This window comes from Amphiura filiformis, chromosome 1 (assembly GCF_039555335.1).
Source record: "Amphiura filiformis chromosome 1, Afil_fr2py, whole genome shotgun sequence".
NCBI classification, from domain to species: Eukaryota; Metazoa; Echinodermata; class Ophiuroidea; order Amphilepidida; family Amphiuridae; genus Amphiura; species Amphiura filiformis.
The window spans coordinates 23,239,387-23,260,597 of NC_092628.1; the positions used below are offsets into that span (position 1 = coordinate 23,239,387).

A 21,211-nucleotide genomic window follows, 5' to 3' on the forward strand; every position below is an offset into this window, starting at 1 on the left:
ACTTGTTGAGTCGCCCAATGTGCAGACTGTATTTCATCTTGAGATAGGCATCCATAATTTTCTGCAAAATCCAGTACCAGCAAGGCCCAGTTCTGTGGGAGCTTTGTACTAATTTCTGTAAACATGTCCTGCTGCCAGTTAGCAACAAATACATGCTTGGCTAGAGTTTCGGTTTCATTCAATAGTTCTTCCACCAGCTCGGATATGGTCTTTCTCTGTGTGATCAGAACTTTTTTGCTTTTGTTTTCCCATTGTGTTCATAAGTTTGAAGTGCCCACTTTCGCCACTGTACCATAGAGTCACCATGAGCTGCTATCAGTGGTGTAAATCGGTTCGCAGCTTTTCAGTTCCACATTCTGGGCAACTCCTGTTTATGCAGTCAGGTTTTGCATAGTTGTCACCGTCGTTCTTTGGGCACATTGATAGACCAATTAGCTCATACTTATTTTTGACTTTTATGTCTGGCATCTCATACACCTGAGCAGCCCTGTTCAATGACTCCAATTTAAGCAGAATATCAGTACAGTACTCACAGAGACATTGATTAAGTTTATTTCTGTGTTGAAGGAGGACATTTTCAGGTCTCAGCTTTTGAAACAACGAGCGACTAACAACGGTAACATGATCTGGGTGTTCTTCCTTCCACATTGTGTATGCCTGATCAATAGAGACTTCCATAACCCTTCTCTGTGTCTGCTGTTTCACTGTTCTCATGTACGGCAATTCCTCGATACCTTCGGTAATCTGTAAAATGACTGTATTTAGTTAATCACCTCCATGCTTGTAGCATCGCTTCGTCTTTTCCGCGACTTTGACATCATATCCTCATCAAGTGATTTTGAAAGCTCCGACAGGTAATTGGGGCGCACATCCAATTGTTTGGCTAAGTGACTTTGCATACGGTATTTCTTACTTATTAGATTTGCTCTCACCAGTAGTCGTCTCTCTTTAAGGGAAGCGGAATCTTTCTTTCTTCAGTTCTTGGACTCTCCTTTTTACACTGTCTGTCATGCACTTTCCTAACTGTAGGGTTCTTTTTGCACTTAATACACCAATACCACGTCTTTGCAATGCAGCTTGTTTCCTCGGTGTTGTGTGCTTTCCTGACACAAAGTCTTCTACTATGGACGCAAAATTTTTCTGGATCGTTTATTGGAAATCGTTCCCACAATCTCTTGAATGCCATCCGTTGTGCAGACTTGGATATGAAACCACTAGATGTCCGGGGAGGAGTGCTATTGACTGGACATTGCTTTCCTTGGTTTTCCTTTCGCTTTTCACTTCTCCTTTTTGCATCTATTTCCCTTGCTCGCCTCTTCTGTTGTGGGTTCATCCTAGCTCTGCGTTCTTGTTGTTTAATCCGATTATATTCAGTTTTTTTTTTTTTTTTCTGTGCGAGTAAGTACTTTTGACTTTTTTCCTTGTGTTGTACATTTTCCTTTGGCAGATTCTACAGCTCCTTCAGAGAGTCGTTTTTCATAGCGTTGTTGTCGAATACGGCCTGTTTCTCTATCTCGTTCTCTTTGCTTTTCTGTTCTTTTGGCTCGTCGTTCACGTTGACGTGCAGCTTCCGATGCTAAAAACTTTTTCCTTGCTTCAGGATCTTGCTTTAATTTTTCTCGCCTATTTCTAGCCCAACGTGCAGAAGATGTAGAAGGTGTATGTGCAGAAGATGTAGAAGGTGTATCTTCATCATTTTCAGGCGAATCATTCTCACGCTTCGGCAACATCACACGGTTTTTTACGATTGAAACTCCTCATCCGAATACTCAACACCATCTTGACAACACTAGCCTATATTAAAAAAAGGGGGGAAAAAAGGTAAGTGTTAGAACACAGGGCGATTCTTTAACCCACATTACCACAAGTGTCACTGCTTTCTTTTAAAATGTCAAAAACAAATGCAAAATGATGTGATTGGACGCCCTGTGTCTACTTTTATTGTATTTTTTTACCCACTTCCCAAGCAATATAAAATAAACCTCGGCCATGTGAACATCCCCACCAGAGGCTCAGTTTTTTATTATGTAGCCCAGACTACCCACCACTAAGACCACTTTACTAAGACCTATCAGAACCATTCATGTGAACACCCCCGCTGGAGGATCCGTTTTCGAGTTATGGAGCCCGGACTACCCACCACTGAGACCACCTTACCAAGACCTATCAGAACCATTCATGTGAACACCCCGGTAGGTTGACCTACAAAAAGGGAAAAAAATGTTTGTGTTTTTAATATGCATAGTGATAATTTGTGTTCATGCCATACTATGAACACAAATTATCACTTTGCATATTAAAAACACAAACATTTTTGTAGGTCAACCATGAATGATCCTAGCATTTAGTACTAGGTCCAGGGACACTCCAAAACCGAAAAAAAAATTTAAAAAAAAAAAAAAAAAAAAAAAAAAAAAAAATTTTTTTTTTTTATTTATTTTTTTTTTAAATCCGGAAATTCCAGAGCACATAAAAAACTCCGGAAATCCGGATAAATCCGGAAGTGTGACATCTCTGCAAGCCCTATCAGAACCATTCGTGTGAACACCCCCGCCGGAGGCTCCGATTTCGAGTTATGGAGCCCCGACTACCACCGAGACCACTTTTCCGAGACCTATCAGAACCATTCATGTGAACCCCCGCGGCTGGAGGCTCCATTTTTGAGTTATGGAGCCTGGACTACCCACCACTAAGACCACCTTACCAAGACCTATCAGAACCATTCATGTGAACACCCCTGCCGGAGGCTCCGTTTTCGAGTTATGGAGCCCCGACTACCACCGAGACCACTTTTCCGAGACCTATCAGAACCATTCATGTGAACCCCCCCCGCACGCCCCATCTGTCCGTTATGGAGCCCGGACTACCCACCACTGAGACCACCTTACGCAGACCCCCCCCCAGGCTCCGTTTTGGAGCTTAATAATTCAAGACTCAAACAAATTATGCACACAACCCCCCCAAAAAAACCTAAGCAGCCCGATTAATTTCAAAAGAAGTCCTCATTATTTTTGTTTATGGCAGAAGTGGCTTTATACGATAAGGCTATAAGCACAATTGGGCTACTAAATCAGGAGTTTGGCAACCCTGTTGAAGCGAGTGAGCCAATGATCAACAAAGCCTGGTGCACCACTAGACTTGAGGGTTCATACCACTAAATCCGCGTGTGAAGCGGTTTCCGGTAAAAGTTTATCACGACTATAGTCCCAACTTTGCATAAAAAATGTGCAAAATCGGTACAATATTAACAATTTTAGTGTTGCAAATCGTGTTTTGCTAGAACTTGTGAATGTGATCTCTACTAATTTGAACAGAAAACGCGAAAATTTGAGTGATGTTTACGATGATGAGCGCATGAACACACGAGGTCAAAACGCGGTTAGCAGTCAGACGTAAACACGGGAAAATCGGGACTTTTTATATAGCGCTATTTTTCTCAAAAAGTAGACCTAAAATATGGTGTCATTTTCAGATATGTTATGCAGAATTTTGTTCTGATTAAAATGATATCAAATATATATTTCAAAGTAAGGACGTAACTCGACTTATAGCCTAAAACGTGACCCCTGTTTTGCACGTAAAGTCTATGGAAAGCTATTTGGTGGCATGTACCCTTTAAGGAGCAATTCCATGCGTTTTCCGCGAGTCTTTATCTATTTAAAATGCACGCGAAGAAAAGAGGAGGGACATCAACAAGCGCGTTTATGGACGCCGCAAGGTTTTTCGCTGTATGTGCGTTTGACGCGAATAGGCCTGCTTTTATTTCCAATTTAATAAAAGTTCCGATTTTGGTAGAAGTTTGAAACCTTTTGATATGAATCAAGAAGAGTTTCAAAATATTGAAAACATTGTTTATTGGTGTTTACATTACAAAGAAGTTTTTCAATTTCATTGTTATTTTTAACCAATTTTTTGTCATTTAAACTCAAGTTTTGGCCTTCAATTTTAATAAAATTACATAAAAATTAGATTTAAGATATTTAAGTTTCTAGTTTGCTTTATTTATACCACTGTCCAGTATTTTAAATTGTTATAACATTCAAAGTTTAATTTATATTAATATTTAATTTCAAATAGCCATTCATTACATTTGCTTTTTGGACAAAACGGGTTAAAAGTGACGATGGAGGGGGGGGTAGGCCTACTTGATTGACATTTCTTGTCTTTTTAAATATTCTGTCTGCCGGTACTGAGAATGTTTTAATTTTGAAGTTATGCACTTGCAAAAGATGTTCAAAGAACGTTTACTATTAACATCAATTAATATCTTCATGAAAATAGCAAATCAGCAACCATTGTGCATTCATGTGCATCAAAATGACGAAAAATGGCAATTGTCGGCTATCATGCTTGTGCTTGAAATCGGCATCCTGTCTAAAGTATGAAAGAAAATAACCCAAAATTTCTTACAATTAATTAAAAATGTAGTGAAAAAGATAACAAAATCATTTTCAAGGCCTAAAAACGATGTTTTAGCCTCTTCAAGGGTTCATACCACTAAATCCGCGTGTGTGAAGCGGTTTCCGGTAAAAGTTTATCACGACTATAGACCCAACTTTGCATAAAAAATGTGCAAAATCGGTACAATATTAACAATTTTAGTGTTGCAAATCGTGTTTTGCTAGAACTTGTGAATGTGATCTCTACTAATTTGAACAGAAAACGCGAAAATTTGAGTGATGTTTACGATGATGAGCGCATGAACACACGAGGTCAAAACGCGTTAGCAGTCAGACGTAAACACGGGAAAATCGGGACTTTTTATATAGCGCTATTTTTCTCAAAAAGTAGACCTAAAATATGGTGTCATTTTCAGATATGTTATGCAGAATTTTGTTCTGATTAAAATGATATCAAATATATATTTCAAAGTAAGGCGTAACTCGACTTATAGCCTAAAACGTGACCCCTGTTTTGCACGTAAAGTCTATGGAAAGCTATTTGGTGGCATGTACCCTTGAGGTAGCGCAAAAAAAAAGAAGATTGGAAAAACTGTCCTTGGCTGGCTTGGCTTGGGTGCCGGCGCCCGTGGCACGCCTGTCAACAATCTGACTTAAGCGTGCAGCACATCTGTCAACAATCTGACGAACGATACACGGAATAAGCTTTAATTTTGTTTACACCAGTTTAATCACAAATCGTTCGTTAAAGCACATCGTGTATATTGGGGGTTCTAAATCTAGCATCTTGGTGGAGAAACGACAACAATATCTTTAGCGAGGTAGCAAATATCAAAGTTTAAAAATAAAATGGCTGTCAAACCCTGACGCCGCCCAGAAAGTCTGTAAAAATCTAACGTCACGCATGCAATGTGTCCGTTACAAAAGCATTGGTGCGAGTATAAACACAAACATCCTCGAGGCAAAGCCCGAGGCAGTCGTAAATCGTGGTTTAAATTACTCTAATTTACACATGGACTGGCTCAGTTTTGTCTATATATACCGATTTATCAGTTGTAATATATTTTCAAGGAAATTTATACTCACGTCGTCAGAATAGTCGGTCGTCAGGTTTGTTGACAGACGTCACTATGCAACTTGTCATGCCGCCATTGCTTGTAATTTTGCCAAGAGCTGATGACGTTCAACATCCGGGCACCTATTACATCATGTGGCGTTGTATTATAAAGGCTGGTCTGGCTTTGAGCAAGAAATATGGTCGTATCTTAAGTACGTCAGATTTTGACAGATAGAAGGAAGAAGTTTTTAAAACCATGATAAAATCAAAACAAATTGTAGCCTAAGAAAAAATGAATATAGTTCAAGACAAAATGCATTTCGTTATAGGTTGACCATTGTGGTTTTCATGGTAGACACTGTTTAGTGAAGTTACGATCGTTTGTAACTGAACCACGAGTTTGACAGACATACCTGACGTACGTAAGGGTGAATTTCAATTTGTTTTATTTATAACATTAATCTTACTTAGGACCACGATATTTACATTTTTGTAAATTATTTTTTATGTACTTTTGACCCACCTATCATGTAGTTCTATTGGGAATCACAATAAAACAGTATGAGCTGTTGGGAAAGAGACGTCACTGCATGTTCAAAAAATCAATGATGAAAAACGTGGAATTCAGAAAACTTTTTTTTTTTTTTTTTCAAATTTTTAATGAAAAGATCGACTAAAAACTGTGTGTGTTGTGTCTTTATTAGTTATTTTGCCTCTGAACTTACAAATAAATCAATTCCTTACTCATAACATTAAGAAAAAAAAGAAATGAAATAAGCATATTTCTTTGGTTGTAAAATAACGCCTTAGCATATTTTGACTCAAATACAAAAAATGTTTTTAAAATGCTATTTATACATGTTTTCAAGAATCGCAAAAATGTATCATTCACACAGTGGTCGCACTCAAGGATCACTTGAGGAAAATGTGAAATCCCCTAAATTTCTTGGCGATAAATTTGGGGGCAAACTTAGGGATTGAAATCTTCAAGACAGTTTACATGGCAGATTTCCCCAAGTTTTTGCTCAAGAACCATCCCTCCATGTGGATGTACCTGTGGAGTGACCAGCCAGTGTTTATGCTTTTCATAAATCTTCTGAAAATAGTAAAGAGAATTGGCTGTGTTTTAGTGGGTACTTAACAGTTCATTTACCTTTGGATATTTGGATTTGTTTTAATGCTCTGCATGCTAGCCAAACTATTAACAGGCTTCAAACATAAAAAAATTTCGAGATTATTTTCTCAAAATATCAAGTGCTATCTTAAGAACCACTAAACCAATACTGAGCTTGTTTGTACTTATTTTAATGCATTTTACATTCTGATTCCAAATACGGTCATGAAAATTTACAATTCTGAAATTATTTAACTATAAAAAAAATTAAAACTTGTCGTCTACATTTAGAAAGAGTTCTGGTGACACTAACCAACTCTAAAAGCTATTTGTTTCTAATTGTTGCAAGTTTCATTATGATAGATACAAATTGCAAGTAGGTATAGTGTGAGTCCTTTTCTCTCTATCCTTTTTTCTCCTATATCATTTCTTCAATTTTGATAGTCATTTTCTTGGAGCAGTGGTCCCTGCTCCAAATATTTCTGCATCCCTGGTGACAGTGTTTTATATCAAATGTAGCAGGTAGTATTTCTTTCAGAAGATTTTCAGAATTATGTCTATTATCTGGCCTAGACTATACCACACTCTAAGGGACCGTTCAATATCTATGCTGGGGCAGTGGTAGTTTTAAGGGGAAATCCAATTTTTGGGGCGTCTTGAGGAGGGAAACTGAATTTTTACTTGAACCATGAGGGGTGAATGTTAAGTTTTAAATAGAGAAAAGGGGGAAAACAATGGGGGAATCTGACAATTTTGAGCAGACATGAGGGGGAATGAAAATTTTTTGGTCAAAACTCCCACCCTCCCACTGGTGTAAATATTGAACAGTCCCTAATAAACCTTTCCTCTCAATTGAACTGTAGCAGGTACCATACTCACTCTTCAAAATCACAAGAACACCTACTAATTTGGTTTGGCAAGTTCTTTCGCAACATTCAAAACAATTCTCAAAATGTATCTCATGTCTCAGAGCCGGGATTTGGCTGCATGAATTATTGAACATGGGAGTTTTGTTACATTCATGAGTCACATACATATGACCACACAACACTGTAAACCGTGCATTTTCATTCAATTCTAGCCAAACATCTCAAACCCTTCATCAATTTTTCATGTGTCTATGGTGAGTAAACTTGACCCATGCCTTTTATTATGTCTGTCTATATGTCTGTTTGTCTGCATCCCCCAGGGGCATATCATTGCATATATATAACATGACTATATATACATGTGCCAATGTTCATCTACAAAAACATTGCTTCTCGATGCGCACAACAACACAAAGCCATTTTCATCAGCAATGCAATTTAACAATGCAATGAGAAAAAAACACAGCCTACGGCGACTACTTATCACCAGCCCACACCGCCTAGGGCCGGCACTCATCTCCTTTCCATTTTCACTCCAATGTCAGTGGCTTTATAAAATAATCCTCCTACACCAATGTTTCACAAAATACAACATATGACCATTTGCCCACAGGCTGTGTTTAGTTATGGTCTTGATAGAAATTCAAGCACACACTTGAACATAAACATGGAGCATGGTCCTTTTATTCATTCTGATTACTTCTGTCTACGACTGTTTCTTTTATTTCAGATGCCACGTTTCATGTTTCCCTTTGTCATTGTTTCTATCTTTATTATTAATCATGTGTAATTATATCATAAGTTGTGCATGAGTATCTGCAAATATGTGATTTGGGAAAGCATTCAAATGTTTATTTTTCCTCAAGAGTTAATACATTGATAAGCTTTAATTTGACAAGTATCCTAATCACAATACTGATGAGTATGTTCTATTTGAAACAAGGACCCTTCACATGATACTTGCCAATGGCAATATTAGCATCATAACATTGCATGTCATCATCTATTCATGTGTTCTGTGTGTCCATGCATTACCGTATTCGTCCGAGTATAGTCCCACGTCCGAGTATAGTCCCACCCCCCATTTTTTGAAAAATTCCAGAAATTGTAAAAAAAAAGTTATTTATTTTTTCGGTTTTGGTGTGTCCCTGGACCTAGACCTAAATGCTAGGATCATTCATGGTTGATTTTTAAAAAATGTGCACGATGTTTTGTGATTTTAATATGAAAATTGATAATTTGTTTTCATGTCATACGCTATTAATGATATCAAAATGCATTGAATGTGAAGGCATTTTGATATCATTAACAGAGTATGACACAAAAAACAAATTATCAATTTTCATATTAAAACACAAAACATCGTCGAATTTTTTTTTTTTTTTTTTAGGTCAACCATGAATGATCCTAGCATTTAGGTCTAGGTCCAGGGACACTCCAAACCAAAAAGAAAACTTTCTTCTTTTTTTTTTAATTTTGAGTATAATCCCCCATTATGAAAAAAATTTCACCTAAAAAACGGGACTATACTGGACCAATACGGTAATAATCAAAAACTTTTGTTACATTTCGTGTGGAGAATTGTTTGGGCAAGACCAAATCATAAAATCAACAAATATGTTCTAGTTGGGATTCCCATGAAGGCTTTACTAGATACAACATTGCAGATATTTTCATGACATTTCTTTACATACAGACTTGACATTTAATATGGAATATTTTTCACAAAATTCAAGACTGGTCTGGACGGAGTCTCACGAAAACCGCACGGGCTAAATATATATTAGGGTGTGTCGGAGATGGTGTAAAATAATTGTCTGATAGATAATGTGCTTTCCATAAGTTTACATAATGGTGCTCATAATGTAGTGAAATTGCCTAAAATGGCGGGTTTAGGGAGGCTGAATTTGAGCTTTGTGGGGGACACAATTTCGGACTTTATGCAACATTTTTCAGTTAATATCACATTTATAGGGGTTTGAGGTGATATTTCTTAAACTTCGTCAGCAACTGGCATTCATCACAGCTGAAATACACTTGCAATGTACCAATTTTTTGAACATGGGAGGAGCTTAAAAATAGGGCTCTTAAAAGTGGTACGTACTCAGAAAGTTTGAATGGCCCCACTGGGGTCAAATGTTTTAAACTTACGGAACAAAACAACTCGCCGGATTCCTTGTTGTCCAATGAACTCACGCTGTTTCTTTGTGTACAGTACGTTTATAAAATTTGGCCCCAGGGGGCCATTCAGACTTCCTGAGTGCGTACCACTTTTAAGAGCCATATTTTTAAAGCTCCTCCCACTTTCAAAACTGGTAGATTACAAGTGCATTTCAGTTCTGACGTACACTTATTGGTGTTTAGGTTCAGTAAATATCGCCTCAAACCTCAATAAATTTGATAATATCAGAATAATGCTGCTCAAATTCAGAAATTCTACCCCCCACAAAAATCAAATTCAGTCTCCTTAAATCCGCCATTTTAGGCTAATGCACTACATTATGAGCGCCATAATGTAAACTAATATAAAGCACATTTTCTGTCAAACAATTATTTTACACCATCTCCGCACACCCCAAATAGTATTTAGCCCGTGCGGTTTATGCAGACCCCTACCAGACCAGTCTTGGAATTTTGCGAAAAAATATTCCATATTAAATGTCAAGTCTGTATATATTAGTATTAACAATATTGTGACACTCCACAAAGTTAACTTGTTGTAAAACAAGTCTTTTACCGTCATACCATAATGCCACTATACTTGTAAAGGGTACCAATCGTAAGTCATTTTAGTGAAATGGATTTTACGATGCGTCGTAAGTTATGATTGATTTTGAGACATATGAAGCTTCGTAAAGTTTAGTGAAATTGACCCCTGGGTGGAAAGTGGCAATGGATGAGGATCGGCATTACTGGGATTAGAACCCACAACCTTGAGATTGCAAGAACAAACCTGTACCACTCCACCATGCACTCTTATTTGGTATAACAACATTATTAACAACATTCATTTTCATTTCATATATTAAACCATTTGGAAAATCCTGAAAGCTTTTGCAATTTAAGGGTGGTCTTAACCCTGGAATTATGGAAACTTTCGGGCTTCATAACTGCTAAATTATTAGTCTAAAGAATATAAAAGTATACATTTTCAGACTGGAAATGACTTGCTGAATTCATCTGTGAGGTCCAATTTATGCCAAAATGCTCATTTTGGAGAAAATCCCAAAAAACAGGTTTTTTGGCCCAATTTTTTTCGTGCAACGTGACAAAAAAATTGTTTAGAAAAAAAATGTTTTTTATTAATTTTTAAAAACTAGATAAAAATATCTAGGGACCGTTTTTTTATTTTTTGAATTTTGACCAACTTTGAGAAATTTGCACCAAAATGGTCAAAAATGCAAAATTTTCAAAAAATCATAAAAAGCCTGATTTTCGCCCAAATTTCAAATATGTTGGGTGAAGTTGGTCAAAATTCAAAAAAATGAAAAAACAGTCCCTAGATATTTTTATCTAGTTTTTAAAAATTAATAAAAAACATTTTTGGCCAAACAATTTTTTTGTTACGTTGCATGAAAAAATTTGGGCCAAAAAACCCGTCTTTTGAGATTTTCTCCAAAAATGAGCATTTTGGCCCAAATTGGACCTCACAAATGAATTCATCAAGTCATTTCCATTCTAAAATGTATACTTTTATATTCTTTAGACTAATAATTTAGCAGTTATGAGGCCCGAAAGTTTTCATAATTCCAGGGTTCAGACCAACCTTAACCCTAACTATGCCACGCTGATGCACACATCATTATTTTTTCATATTTTTTTTGTAACTAATTTTGGCTGAATGTAAAACAAGTTTCAAGGCTTGTTATTACACTTAACATTTGAATTACTATACTACTAGTCTGTGACATTTTGCTTAGCCTTCTGACACACAATTGTCTGCCATATCAAATAATTAATTGCATGACTTTAATTTTAATTATAGCAATGAACATTATCAACATCATGCCATCACCCATTCCTGTTTTGCTTCTGTCCAATTATAAGAAACAACTTAAGCATCCATGGTCATAGCTAAAAATAATTTGGTTGAATGTAAAAACATATTTCAAGGTTTGTTACTGAACCTACTATTAAAAAGATGTTAGACTGTGTGACATTTTGTTTCGCCTTCTGACAAACATTTAGTCTTGCTATATCAAATAATGAATTAAATGACATTAATTTTGATTATAATGTTCACATTATAAGCATTACAAAATATCAACATCCATTCCTGTTTTCCCTTTGTTCAGTCACAAACAACTTAGACAAATCCACAGGGTTCGGTTTTTGCCGGCAAAAACCTGTTTTTGCCGGCAAAGTGGCAAAAACCTGGCAAAAACTGTTTTTGCCAGTTTTTGCCTGGTTTTAACCGCAAAAATGGTAAAAACTGGCAAAAACTCACATATAGTCACTCAAATATTAAAAAGTGACACAGAAAGCTCATAAACAGTAACACGCAACTATTAACGAACCATTCAACATATTTTTTGTCTCATCAAGTCCTTAAAATGAAAAAGTTTTGAATTTGATACATACCAAATTTCGATTAAATGCACTTGAGCAATGAAAACGCATGCCTCTAATTACTTAATATATTGCTTATAATTACACTCTGGAACTTATTTTTGTAACGTAATAATTTGTTTTGAGATGAAAAAACTGAACTATAAATCACTTTTTTAGTTTTTGCCATTTTTGCTGGCAAAAACTGTTTTTTGCCAAGTGGTTAAAACCGCGGTTTTTTCCACCTGCGGCAAAAACCTGCGAACCCTGCAAATCCATGGTCGTGAATTGGGCTATTCCATTTAAAATCCACACTACCCCTGTGGAAGATTTAGTCTAAGTCTTCCACAGGGGGAGTATCAGTTTTGAATTGAATAGACAGTTGGGCAACTTCTATTTGAAGTATATACTCACTCCAGTTGTGGAAGATATAGGTACAGCCATAAATACAGGGGAGTATGGGTTTCAAAATGATTAGCCCTGATCAATTATATTTGAAAAACATACTCCCCCAGTATACGATACTTCCAAAATCTTCCACAGGGGTAGTGTGGATTTCAACTGGAATAGCCCATTTGGGCTGAATGTAAAAACATGTTTCAAGGCTTATTATTGAACCTAACATTTACGATGCTAGCCTATGTGACATTTTGTTTAGCCTTCTGACTAAGCCAATATTAGCATCATAACATCAAGTGTCAATATCTCTCTAGGCTTTCCATTTGTCCAATACTGAGTGATGCAAAGAGGCAGCAAACAGGGCCACTGTGTTTAGATTTTGATTCTGTAAGTCTCTGTTTATAATACATTGCAAAGCATGATATGTCAGTTGCTGTATTGGGAAATTCTAATATGTTTTATTATATTTTTTTAGATGGGAAATTATAACAGTAATGGTAACCGTCATGGTTAATGTCACTTTTGTTAATTTGCATCGAGTGTTTCAGAGATGTTAGCGTGTAACAGATCCCATTTAGCATGTAACAAATCCCATAACAACTTTGCTATCTTCAGTAGATAGCACAACTTTGCTATCTTCAGTAGATAGTACAACTTTGCTATCTTCAGTAGATAGTACAATTTTGCTATCTTCAGTAGATAGTACAACTTTGCTATCTTCAGTAGATAGCACAACTTTGCTATCTTCAGTAGATAGTACAATTTTGCTATCTTCAGTAGATAGTACAACTTTGCTATCTTCAGTAGATAGAGATGTTAGCATGTAACAGATCCCATTTCCTGAAAAGACAATTAATTATGTAGCTAAATACTTGCAGCATGTGTGGGCTAATGCTTTCTTTGAAAACCTAACCTTTCAAAATTAAAAAAAAAAGGAAAATAAATTGTGTCCCTTTTCGAAATCCATTAGGTTTATGTTGCACCATTCTTGTGCAAATGTAGGCCAAGGCAATAGCAATGTCATTATGTCAGCCTGCTACGCTAAATGCCCAAGTCATTTTTACATGTTTCTCATTTGCAATTTTGATTTTCTGAGAAATAAACCCATAATTCATCAAATTTCCAGCCGCATTTTTCATTAACTTGTGGAATACATCTCTTTTGATATATTCCACAAGTTAATGAAGAATGTGGCTGGAAATTTGATGAATTATGGGTTTATTTCTCAGAAAATCAAAATTGCAAATGAGAAACATGTAAAAATGACTTAGGCATTTAGCGTAGCAGGCTGACGATTAAGTGTTTATATGTTAGTCATACATGTACAAATCTGTAGATACCAAATGTGTGCTTGAATCGCATAAAAATCATGTAATTAACTCACCTGTTTATAGAACAAAGGCATCAAGTGGAAACAGAGCAATATGAAAAGGAAAAGATAGAGAAAAAATAAACATTTATTAGTGAAATTCACTCAAAAAATGAAGTAAAGGGCATTAAATATATACAATTTTTCCTCAATTCACATAATTTATGCGGCATGATCTGGTCCATGGGGGCCAAAGGAGGCATCTTTGAAAATCGAGTTACTGTAATTATAATTACATTATACATACAATAGGCTATCATTTACTGAAAACACCAAAGGACTAGCATATTTGGTTCTAAAGTTATGAAGTTTTGTGATGTCTATTTTCTTATGTATTTAATTGTTTTTTACTCCGTATTTTTACCTTCATCTCAGTTTCAAATTTGCCGCCTTTGGCCACCATGGATCAGATCGTGTCACACATATGTAAGACTTATGGTAACTGACACCTTTTATTTCAGTTCATGAGTTCTCTATAATTACACTTCCTTACATATATGCGCACCTCACATTTTGTTGAAAGTGTGTACTTTTACACTTCTATGGACACCATTCAACGACAGGTCGGCCTTCGGTCACTGTCACTTCATATTGCAAAAATAGCAAAATTCAACAAAACACTGTCAATTTTATCGATATCACATCCTGCACAAACAATGCCAATTAGTTAAGCTTACATCGACTACATATATGATTTCACACAATGTTCTCTACAAATACATGTTCATTAAACAATGCACATTGTGAAGCAATCAACCAAAATTAAGTCTCTTGTCTGTCAAACTCAATTTTCTGTTTTGTAACATAAAGTTGTCACTTTTATTTTAGAGCTATATGTATTATTCTTAATACATTTAGCACTACTGGACATATTATCATCTATTTTGATTGTTACAAAGAGGGTTATATCATGTATTGAGCCAATCATATAGACCTTTACTGTAAGAATCAGTCAGAAGGGCTGAGTAAGCTTAACGATCTAAAAGCTCTATTTTAATTGGTTATTCAGATGATTATATCATATAATTAACCAATCAAAAGCACTATAAGAAAGACAGTAGTGAGCATGAGGTTTAAAAAAATTTGAAGGTCTTAAAACACAAACATTCTATAGTTGTATAAAGAACAAAATAAACAACAAATAAAACACTGCTTGTGGACATATATCTGAAATCAAAGCTCACATCAACCAGCGCCAAACAACCACTTTCCCTTTAATTACATTACTTCTCAACAATATACATACTAGCAAGTTCATGTTACAAGTACGTCTTTTACATGCTAAGTTTAACTAACAATAGCTTGAAATAATGAGACGTGAATTAAATATTGATTCTTACTTAAACCAAGTAATTCATGTGTAAGCTTAAATGCCAATGTTTTTACAATCTTACATTAGGTGGATATATATATTTTTTTAAAGCTGCAAGGAGTGGAGCTATAATGTGTTTCTCAAATCTAGATATTTTTAATGCTCCACATTAAAATGGCCAAGATAACCAGTGGTTTGTTTTTCATTTATTTCAGCTTATTAAAACGGACAGAAACCTTTCCTGGCAAAACAATTAAGAAATTACATTTGATGGATATCCTATATTATCGCTTTATGAGATTTAGACCTCCCATCTACAAAAACAAAGAAACAAAACAACAACAAAATTATACTTTGGGGACTAGAATTTCAACTTTATGCCAAAGTCACGATTTTACACCTCTAAAAATACAATTAACCCTTATCAACCTGAATAAAATTATCATCGCCACTGACACTAGTCTAGAGTCCGAAGTTTTCCGTTTTACGGAAAACGGAAGAAAATCACGGAATCGGAGGTACAACACGGAAAATGACATTTTTGTATGATGTGACAAAAATTGTTAAAAGATAAGAGAAATAAATGTTAAAAACAATCATGAGTTGTGTATGTCAATTTTTATGATAAAAATACTGTTTAATAATACCGAAATAAAGGTATATTACCAAGGCACGAACCCCCTATATCCCTAAAAACATCGTAATAGTCGGCCTATTATCGTGAGAATATTCCAATTAGAACATATTGATTGCGATATCGAACACTTTATTGTGACATTAGTATCATTGTTTATACATTTTAAGCTTTATTCATGACACAGATTTACACATTTTACAACACAGATTACAACATGGAAAATGGATTTTAGAAAACGGTAAACTTCGGACTCTACACTAGTCACACTACCTACTCCTGCTATCTGATAAAGAAATACCAGCTTTGCAGGTATGTTATAGTGTTGAAGTCACTTGGCAAAAAAAAGTAATTAATGAAGAGTCATGACTAAGAGTACATTTACCCAATCACAACACATGAAGGATAATCAAATATGAAATACCAATATTTACAGAAAGATTAAACAGTACCCCACAATGCATTGCTATACATGATACATAGCTTATCTTTTGATTATTTAGTTTTAAAATGCCTGAACTAAACTCAAAGTTGCAACATAAAATATCAATGTGTTATACCCACTGGTTAGAATGAGTGACAAATGGTACTTGGAAGAAGCCTGTGGGAAGACCAGTCAAATCAAGTCTTAACTGATGGCACAGGAGGGAAATCTTCTGGAGGATGAAGAACTGCATGATGGGTATGTTAGACACTTACAATTTGGTGATAAAATCATGCAGATAGCATACCTCACAGTAGACAGCACAATCTTTGCCATCTTAAGTAGACAGCACAAGTTGGCTATCTACAGCAGATAGCACACATTTATATGCAGTATATAGAACATCTTTGTTATCTTCAGTATATAGACAGCACAACATTGCCATCTTCAGTAAACAACACAAATTTGCTATTTTTAATAGATAGCATAACTTTGCTATCTTCAGTAGATAGTACACCTTTATATGCAGTATAAAGAACATCTTTGCTATCTTCAGTAGACAGCACAACTTTGTGATCTTCAGTAGATATACCTTTGCTATCTTCAGTAGATAGCATACCTTTGCTATCTTTAATATATAGCACACCTTTGCGATCTTCAGTAGATATACCTTTGCTATCTTCAGTAGATAGCATACCTTTGCTATCTTTAATATATAGCACACCTTTGCGATCTTCAGTAGATATACCTTTGCTATCTTCAGTATATAGAACATCTTTGCTATTTTTAGTAGATAGTATACCTTTGCTAACTTCAGTGGATAGTAGCACATCTTTGTTACCTTCAGCATATAGCACAATTTTGCTATCTTCAATAGATTGCATACCTTTGCTATCTTCAGTAGATAGCACATCTTTACTGTCTTCAGTAGATAACATACTTTTGCTATCTTCAGTAGATAGCATACCTTTATCTGCAGTATATAGAACATCTTTGCTATCTTCAGTAGATAGCACAACTTTGCTATCTTTGATATATAGCATAAATTGGCCATATTCAGTAGATTTTGAACCTTTGCTATCTTCAATAAAGAGAATATCTTTGCTATCTTCAGTAGATAGTACACCATTGGTATCAGTCAATAGCATACCTTTGATATCTTCAATATATAGCACAATTTTGCTATCTTCAGTAGATAGCACAACTTTCTTAAGTAGATAACACACTGTTGTTATTTTCAGTAGATAGAACAACTTTGCTATCTTCAGAAGATAGCACAATGTTGCAATCTTCAGTAGATAGCATAATTGTGCTATCTTCAGTTGATAGTACAACTTTTTCTATCTTCAGTAGATAGCACAATTTTGCTATCTTCAGTAGATAGCACAATTTTGCTATCTTCAGTAGATAGCACAACTTTGCTATCTTCAGTAGATAGCACAACTTTGCTATCTTCAGTAGATAGCACAACTTTGCTATCTTCAGTAGATAGCACAACTTTGCCATCTTCAGGCAGTAGTACAACTTTGCTATCTTCAGTAGATAGCAAAACTTTGCTATCTTCAGTAGATAGTACAACTTTGCTATCTTCAGTAGATAGCACAACTTTGAGTCTTAGTAGATAGCACAACTTGAATGTATTCAGTATAGTATCGCTTCTTCAGTATATTCCAAACTTTTGCTGTCTTCAATATATAGCACAAAATCTTATACGTATTACAATGTAAGTGACAAGTTTGTGAATCCACTGAGTGAATGAGTAACTAGTGATAGAAATCATCTGGACACTAATGACTACTGACACTTGAATGCATGCAAAGGTTCTATTCTCAAACAACTGATCAGAAGTTGGGACCAAATGCAAGTTGTTCAAGATAATCAGCAGTGAAATTTTGCATCTACAATCAAAGGAAAAAATGTTGGCACAGCAGATATCAACAAGACCCCTCAATATTATTGATTGGGGGTTTGGGAAGTGTGGCATAAAAATGGAAGTGTATGCATGGCAGACTCGTGTAACTTGGATGTAGTTTGGGATAGAGTGCTCCTTTGAAGAAAAAATATATGCAAGTGTACCAAATGTTGTTTCATTGATTGCAGTTCATGATTTTGCAAGAGTGATAGTATAACTTCTCTTTCATTTCATCAGTATGTTATCCTGAAATGCATCTTGGGATAGCTAAAAACCTGATATAATGTAACTCATCAGTCAAGGTCATCATAAAAAGTGCACGCCGATGCAATTATAAGTTAATTTGTCATTCATAAAGGGTCGTTACCCATTTATATCATTGTGTTTTTCCGATTGACAATTTTCATAATTGTGCAATATATGAGCATAATGTTTTATTAAAGGTGAAATTTCATTTCTTAATGTAGTTGGAGGATGGAGAGGATGCGAGCATAAAAGGCTCAATTGCGGAAAATATTGTCAGTTAAGATATTTATGGATGCTATCAAAATAGATCTCTTTCACAGAAGTGAACAGTAGTTCAAGGTAACACTTTTGAGAGAGTGGGTGCTCAGGTTCAAGGACAAATTGAGAAGTGTGATAGAAATGGTAGAATAAAGTGGGTGGGTGATCCGCAGGGTGGTGTCTGAGGGAGGAAAAAAAATTTGAAAAAGAAGGTTCAATTGAAGAAGCCATTTTGACACTAATATTGGTTATTATGCTTCTGATTTCTATAGAATAGGCTTATGCATAGGCAAAATATATGCCCTTTTTTGCAGCATTAAAAACAAGTAGATGCTCATGCACCTTGACTACCCAAGGTTCCACAGGCCCTGAAGAGGGTGGCTTGAGCATGATTCCTTGTAAAAACACGTTTCATTTAAAAATACATCGACTTTGTGCGAGTACTGAACTGCGGCAGCGGTGGCTTGGCACCCATGGTGCCCCCCTATTGAAAATTCCTGGATAGAGAGCCATTTGAAAATCCCAGGTAGGAATAATTTCTCGTGTTTGGATCAAAGTTTTAAAACTTTAATCATCACTTTTTTATTATTATTCAACATTCACCCACTCACTCCCTATAATTTTGATCAAAATATTAAAAACTTGATTTTTTGTTTTAAAGAAAAACATGAGACAATTGTCAAAGGAGTATGCACACAGAACAATTTCCCATAAGATACATGCTATATAGGCCTTAAAAATACACGAAGACTGAGTCTAATCAAACAATAAAGCACACTTTACTTAATCAACTTAAAAAACCCAAGTGGAAAAACTAGATGATTTCAAGCCAGCATTGTGATGAATATTTGATATTATGCGTCTAGCGTCTAACGATACAAGGGCTCTTCACAATATTCAAACAAAGATGTAAAAAAATACATGGGATGGTAATGACACATTAATTGTGGAATCAAATTTGAATTTTCAATAATTGATTCCCAATATTCTTAATGCAGTATTTCCTTATAAAGTTATATTTATAGTGATACTGTCAGATATAAGATCTTTAAATATTGACTGCTTCTCCACATATTTGCAAAGTGCGCATTGACGTATGTAGGGGTCCTAACGCAAAAGTTTATGGGAATTACCAGTGGCAGCGCCAGGAAATTTTTTCCGGGGGAGCACTGAGGGGGCAAAGTGAATTTCAGGGGGGCCAAAATCAACAAATTTTGCGCAAAATTACCGCAAAAAGGTAAAAATTTCGTAATTTTGGGTTTTTACTGGGGGGGCAACAGGGGGGGCAAGAGTTCTGACTGGGGGGCATTTACCCCCTCATGCCCCCCTGTGGCACCGCCACTGGGAATTACAGAAAAGAAAAATTCATTTGTAGACAGTGCTCACACTACAGATTATAATGTTGAACTAATCTGACCATTTATTTAAGAAATAAAGGGTAATTTGAGAGAGGAGCTAAGGAAGCCATCCAGATCAGGGCCAACCAACCATCTCTGAATTAGGATGGAGAATGCCCAATATCATTATGTCATATTTCAGGAGTGCCGGATTCCGGGGCTCGATAAGAAGTAACAGCTGAAAATTATGAAGGTAAACATTTTTGTATTGAGATCAAGAGTAAGAATCTTTCTATATAGGTAGGAAAAATGTTTATAGACAATTGCTTCATTCAAATTCAGTTGCTGACCCATTTTCCTAAGCTAAAAAATATTTTCTGCCCATTGCATCATGGAATTTATATGCACAAGCATGTGTTCTTCACATAATTAATTTACAGATCAAAGATAAATATCTTCCTTAAAAGCATCCCTTATACATGTTTCCATACTGACTATAATTAATGTTGCCAGTGCTTAATGTAATTGATGTCTTCCGTTGCTACGGCATTATTCTCATCCATTTACAGGTGGGACAATTAATGTTTTGTCAAACCAAAATGGGCTGTTCCATTTGAAATCTATACACCTCTGTGCAAGACATTGCCTTAACAAATCACCTACATAGGGGGTGAAGATTTCAAGTGGAGTCACCTATTCAGGTAACCCCGTTTGAAATTCACCTTCCCTGTGTGGAATATTAAGGGCATGTTTTTTACAGGGGGTGTATGGATTTCAACTGGAATTGCCCAATGTTGCATCCAATAATGATTTTACCTGAAGGATGTTTACTGAAAACATATCGTCATCAAAGAATCCAAATAGGGATCACATGAAGGTTCTACCGTGTTTGGAACACACAAAAAATCATACTCTTAGCCACGTCTTATTATATTATACATATTATAGAGATAGAGAGGATGCAGAATGTTCAAAAATTATAGGCTACATCTTTATTCTTTGGTACTCAAGAAATAAGAAATACAAGTGTTTACAGAATTATACAAATTCAGAAAATAAACGGGAGAGATAAAGGTAACTAACGAAAACTGGCTGCAAAAGAGACTAATCATGGATTTACCTGTCCTTGGTATTATAGTACAGTATCTAAATATTAAACCAGTATTAAAGAAGGAACTGCATTGCCCCATTAAAAGAACAGAATATGATACTACAGTAAAAAATTGTCTCCATGGCATAGGGACAATGTCGTATAATAACAATACATTTTGAAGAAGAATAAAAGTAATTTTTTACATGTAACCTGACCGGTAGGTTATAGGGAGTGTTGAT

The 21,211-nt window shown here is 35.6% G+C and overlaps 1 protein-coding gene across 1 annotated transcript in view; it reads right to left on the reverse strand.

Annotated features, from left to right (window-relative positions):
• The window catches only part of LOC140171645 (inactive tyrosine-protein kinase transmembrane receptor ROR1-like), a 462,163-nt gene that overhangs the window by 352,914 nt on the left and 88,038 nt on the right, over positions 1-21,211 (reverse strand).